The sequence below is a fragment of the Triticum aestivum genome, chromosome 1B, assembly GCF_018294505.1.
Source record: "Triticum aestivum cultivar Chinese Spring chromosome 1B, IWGSC CS RefSeq v2.1, whole genome shotgun sequence".
NCBI classification, from domain to species: domain Eukaryota; kingdom Viridiplantae; phylum Streptophyta; class Magnoliopsida; order Poales; family Poaceae; genus Triticum; species Triticum aestivum.
Genome location: NC_057795.1, coordinates 269,104,098 through 269,109,925, shown reverse-complemented (window position 1 = coordinate 269,109,925; position 5,828 = coordinate 269,104,098).

Below are 5,828 nucleotides of genomic sequence, written 5' to 3'. Positions count from 1 at the left end.
GGAACTCGAGAAATTGCTATCTTCCATAGAAGACAGTCACCATGATTGTATTTGAACGTGTGTACAATACCGGTGTGCTCGATCTCTAGGTAGTCTGTTGAGATTTTTGGAAGTGGAACCCGGTCACGAGTGTACACATTCAAAAGTTCCCACTCGTAGTTGGACCCAATGTAAACAACCCAATCTCCATTTGCGCCTGCCCAAGCCTTGCCCTCAAGCAATGGCATCTTAACATCATACGTATCATTATCAAGCGGCATCAACTTGCACAGGGCAAGGCCTCCGTCGCGACGGCGCCAATCATCAGGGTCACAACGAAGAAGATAGGGGAGATCAAACCGCTCCTTGACTCTTGGGTTCCTTGTAATGATGTTATTAGTTGAGTCAAGAATGGGCTTGAACGAACCTGCCATGCTAGCCGAGGTGATGACGTCGCACTGATCAATGAGTTCCTCCACCACGTCATCTTTCAGATCGGGGCAAGAATAACGGGGTCGTTTCTGTCCTGTTCCCTCCATGGAGAAGATGATCAAACAATGGCAGAAGAAAGGGTGAAGGGCTGAAGGAAAATGGAGGAGGGAGAGGAAGAGCATGCGACAGCAGTTTCAAATCGAGAGGGAAATGCGAAGAGTCGGTGGACGGTTGCCAGTTTGCCACGGTTCACGAAGGGGCGCCCCGGCCTACACGTCAGTTTGGAAATACTCCTACTACTCGCCGTCATCTCACTGATATGTTGGAACGGGACCACATGTCAATGAAACATGGTGTGTAATTTCTCGTGCAAAATGCGATTTGGCCGCATTGGCCCGAGGTGCCGCATTAGTTTTTTTTTTGAAAGTTTGCCGCATTAGTTATCGACCTTTATTTTTTTTAACATGCAATCTGAATGGATAACTCCTGTGGTCATCACACGTGAGCGGATATAGTGATGGTTGATTCGCCCGAGCAACTTATTGCTGTGGTAATATGGGAGTACCAGCGGATTCAAGGAACATAGAAATGATGGTTGCTTCGTCCGAGCAACTTACTGTGGCGAAGGTGGGGCTCTGTGATTTGACTGCTCACTAGTCATTACTACTGCAGCGCAACGACCGGGGTGAATCTTTCCCTGAAATTGTGTTGTGCACTCAATATTCTGCATGACAGGTGGAGCCGGATAAAGGATGTCCAACATGTCAGTGAAACGAAGTTGAATTTTTTCTGGCATTGCTATCAATCCTTCAGGATTTGTTTATATGTACGCATAATTTTGATGAAATTGTACTGTGATGCTATGAAGGTTTCAACTCTGGTTCCCGCAGGAAAAAAAGGTTTCAACTTAGGATTCATGTGTCTTGCCTCGAGATTATCTCGTTACAACATTCCATCAAATACAAATGAAACTACCATGGCTAATGCATCTCAATGGTTCGTAGATCAGCGCCAATATTCACATCACAACTGAAGACAAAGTTGTGAGAAGGTGTACAAATAAAGAAAAAAAATATAATTGATCGATGTTGTTCGTAGGCATGGCTCCATTTCCTTGGCACAGTGTTCGTTGCTTGGTAGCTAGTTTCACCCAGCTCTGTAGCCAAAAAAGAGGTGTATGGACACCACAATCTGATCATTTTGTGTAGCTCCACTAAAATCGGGCAGACCATCCCTGTTTGCAAAGATATCCAGTCAGTGTGATTACAATAATAGTGGAACTAGATGATGAAACATAACACACATAAATATAAGCCGATAACCTCTACGATCTCTCTTTAGGACTAACTTCTTGTTGGAGAAGATTAGGCACAGAGTTGGATGAGGAGGATAGCAAAACCAATCTCCTTTTCCGCAGTCCCACATAAATGTAAAAACGTTGCCCGTGTGACATTTTGGCGGAACTACACAAAATACTCTTCAGAAAAGTCATTTGTGCAGTTCACCAAAAGGTCGCAATAGCAATGAGGTGAAAATGGATAGCCCTGTTTGCAAAAGGAGGTCGAAAGGAAACAATTACTGCCCAATAACACGAGTTGAAGACACATACGCCGACAAAAAAGAAGCATGTTCCATGTAAAAAGGGAAAGATAGCACATCGTGGTTTATCAAAAATGGTTTGAGGACGAGATTGCAAGATGGAAAGTACGCCGGCCAAGATACGATTTAAGCAAACAACTAAAGAAGATCCACATGCAGCAACGTGGGAAGATGGGCAGTGGAGCAAGGCCGGAGGAAGCTGTACCTGAGGGCCATCGGGATGTTACTAGGAGGGCGCCGGCGGCCGGGATCTGCCCATACTGCGGTAGCGAGCAAGTGGTGAAGGCCCTACCGCGCCGGAGCTTGGTCAGAGAGAACGGCGGGTACCGCAGATCGGGACGAGCTGCCTCAACGCCATCGAACGGAGAGACAATGCACATCCTCCCTTTCCGCCGGCGGACGGGATGCAACCGGATCACTGACCAACGCTGAGAGAGAGAGGCCACGACAGCCTTGTGTGAGATTGTGTGACGAGACTCACGAGAGACAAACCCATTTTTCCATTTTCCCCACGGCAATCGTTTTATATTCTAGGCGTGGTACCAGACCCTCCTTCGAGTAAACAACCGCTACACGCGTCAAATTATCGCGTGGGCTGCCTTTTCGTATAGAAACAAACTCCACCGTGTACCCGCGCGGGTGTGGCCGGGAACGAGACGTGAGTACGTGCATCCTACGTGCACTTCTTATTTAGGTGCAGGTACGTACGTGGGTGGGTGTGAGAGAGATGGTTTCTGCGAAACAGAGGCAATGTGTTGATGATGTCTCAATCAGAAAAATGTAACATATGTAATGTGTGTGAAACGGAGTCATGGACGTGAGGTATCGATAGAATTGAAAACAGGGATGAAGTATGTGGCTGCGCGATCGATAAAGAGTGCCATCGAATTTGTGTTTGCCCATGTCAAAGATACAGGGCGGCTGGCCTACTGGAATTTGGGAGGGCAGAGGTGTAGTTCTTCATGGATACCTACCTACAACGTTCGACTATCGGTGTGTGGGGAGGGGGGGTAGAGACCGGTCGACTAGTATATGTGTGGGGAAGGAGAGAGACCTAGCTATGTATTGATGGAGATCGATCGACATCCATGGATATGTGTAGCAGAGGAATAAGGTTGGGAAAGGGACAAAGGTAGAGCGTCGGAGGGTTGGTGGTGGAGTGGCGTCTCACAAATGGTGGGAGAGGCCTGCTAGACAAGCGGAGGTATGAGTGCAATATCAATAAGAGAGGGCGGGCGATGTCTGTCTATCTATGCACATGCGTGTGAGAGATGGGTCGGGAGGTATTCAAGGGTGATGAGGGGAGAAGATATGGTTGTGGTAAGCATGCGTAACTACATAGGAAGATCAACCGTCGTGTGTCCGAGAAAAGGAGAGGCATAACTAGCGAGGTAAGTGTATCGGTGCTTGGTGAAAATGAATTATAGTCGACCTGGCTATATGTAGGGAGATGAGTTCATATACACGCCTGCATGTGTTAGAAGCAAATAAGGTCCGGAGAGGCAGATAGGGGGAGAGGGTGTGGCTAGGAGGTGGTGCGAGAGGCCTACCATGTCGAGGGGGAGGAGTGTGCGAGCATGTGATTAATGAAAAGAGGGGCGGGAGTGTGCACCTGTGTGGAATCGTATTGGACATATGGGGGCATGGATGGTGAGAAGAGAAGAGGGGAAGTATATATGTGTTTGTTGTAGGCACACTTGGCTAGAGAGGTATATCGACCGGTGTGTGCCAGAAAGAAGGAGCCGGGGGCCTACACACACCGCTGGTGGACGACCTAAAGAGAAATAATGAACGTGCACGAGGGAGGGGACGCTAAGGGTGTGTGAGGGGGGCGGGCGTGTGGATGCACGATAGAAAGTTAGCGCTAGCTAGCTACAAATAGAAGAGGATCATGAAGGTGTAAAAGCCAAACAAAGATCATAATTCATTATAAAAAGGTGGATACGGATACTTGAAGAAGATATCATAATGTAGAACATTGATTATAATTTGGGCTAATGTGTGGCTTTTGCAACTCGGGTCCAAATACCTGTCATAATGTAGGGGGCGGGGCACTATACTTTTTGTGATAAACACGGTGTACGTATGGAACATGGTTTAAATTATGAATATATAGTTAGTACATCAAATGTACTATTATTTGGAATCAACATCAAGTGTATTCAAAAAATAGAATTCGAGTTCATGTAGTACACATAGTTCATATCTATCTCTATAGTAATCATGTGGTGTGTTATTAAGGTAATACACGAATGATGGTTGAAGTTGGCAACAATCATGATTGTAGATTCTTATTGAAATAGAGAAACGAATTCAAATTTAGTTCGAATTGCAGCGGTAGTATAGACATTTGGAATGCACTAAAATGTTGGTATGAGTAGGTTACATGCATTATACAGCAAGCGAAAAAAATTAATCGGACATAACATGGATTCATACTCCCTCCTTCCATCTATATAGGGCGTAATGAGATTTTTAAGACCGCCTTTGACTATTGACAAGATTAATAGTACATGGCATGCACAATGTGAAAATTATATCATTGAAGAACCTTTCACAGACGAAGTTAACGGTGTGCTTTGTGTAAGTTGCATGTCATATATCATTGCTCTAATATCTGGTCAAAGTTAGCATCGAAAAACACATTAGGCCCTATATAGATGGAAGGAGGGAGTAGCTTTGAATAGCATTTGTATAGTAAAACAGGGCAAGACTCTCTCTTTGTGTGGTGTGAATAGTTTTATTTTTTCGTTTTCTTTTTGGTTGAGGGAAGTGCGAATTGATTTGGTGCGTACAAGTACAATATGACTACATGTTAGGCTTGTCCCTAAAATTCAACACGTGTCTTGTTAAATCCCAAAAATTCAGATATCGTGCTCCCAAAACTGGCGCCTTCACAACCCACGCCTTGCTATCCCAAAATTACAACGCGCGCGAAAATTCCCTCCAGCTGCCAAATCCCGACACACGAAATCCCCCTTCTAACCCTGAGCCAAAAGGGCCGCTAGTTCAAATCGGCGGGGGGTACTTTTGTAACACACCCTACATTTTGTACAAGCGCGTCCCTAGGTCATGCTTCACCCTCTCCCATCGGCCCCTTTTTGCCATTCGAAATCCCAGGCCGCCGTAACCTCTCCGCTCCAGCCGCGAAACCCCACCCTCCTCCATCCGCCACGTCACCGCTGCCCAGCCGGAGCCTCTTCCCCGATGATGCCGTCCACCGCAACAGCTCGACGTCCCTCGTCCACCTCCCCAGATGAGGATCCGTCAACCATCTCGCCGTCCCGCCGGTTCAGCTGCCCCGTCCTCCACCTCCAAGGAGCTGCTCCGACGATTGCATCGTCTATCGCGTCTTCTCCGACGATCGCCTCGTCTATCGCAGCTGCTCCATCCCCACAGTGCCGCCTTAACCTACTCCACCGGAACCGCAACATCCTCACCGACTCCTCGGACGAAGCCAAGGCCTACTCGGCACCACCAAAGAGGTTCTACACTCATCGCATCGCACCTTCTCCTTAACTCGACCTCCCGGCACCGGCGGTGCTCCATCCCGCACCCCCATGGAGCGGCTACCTTGAAGCCGGCGCCGCGGGCGACATCTCCATGGCGGCTCTCCCCCAGTGCGAGGCCCCTTCGGCGGCGGCGGCCATACCAGCCGGATCTGCTGCTACTGCTCCGGCTCTCGCCTGCTCGCTCGCGCTGCTACTGCTGCTCTGGCTCTCGCTCGATCGCTCGCTCGCCCAGCTACTGCTGCTACTCTCCCCCTCGCTCGTGCTGCTGCTCTGCTCTGATTAAGCCACACTTCAGTCGACTGAATT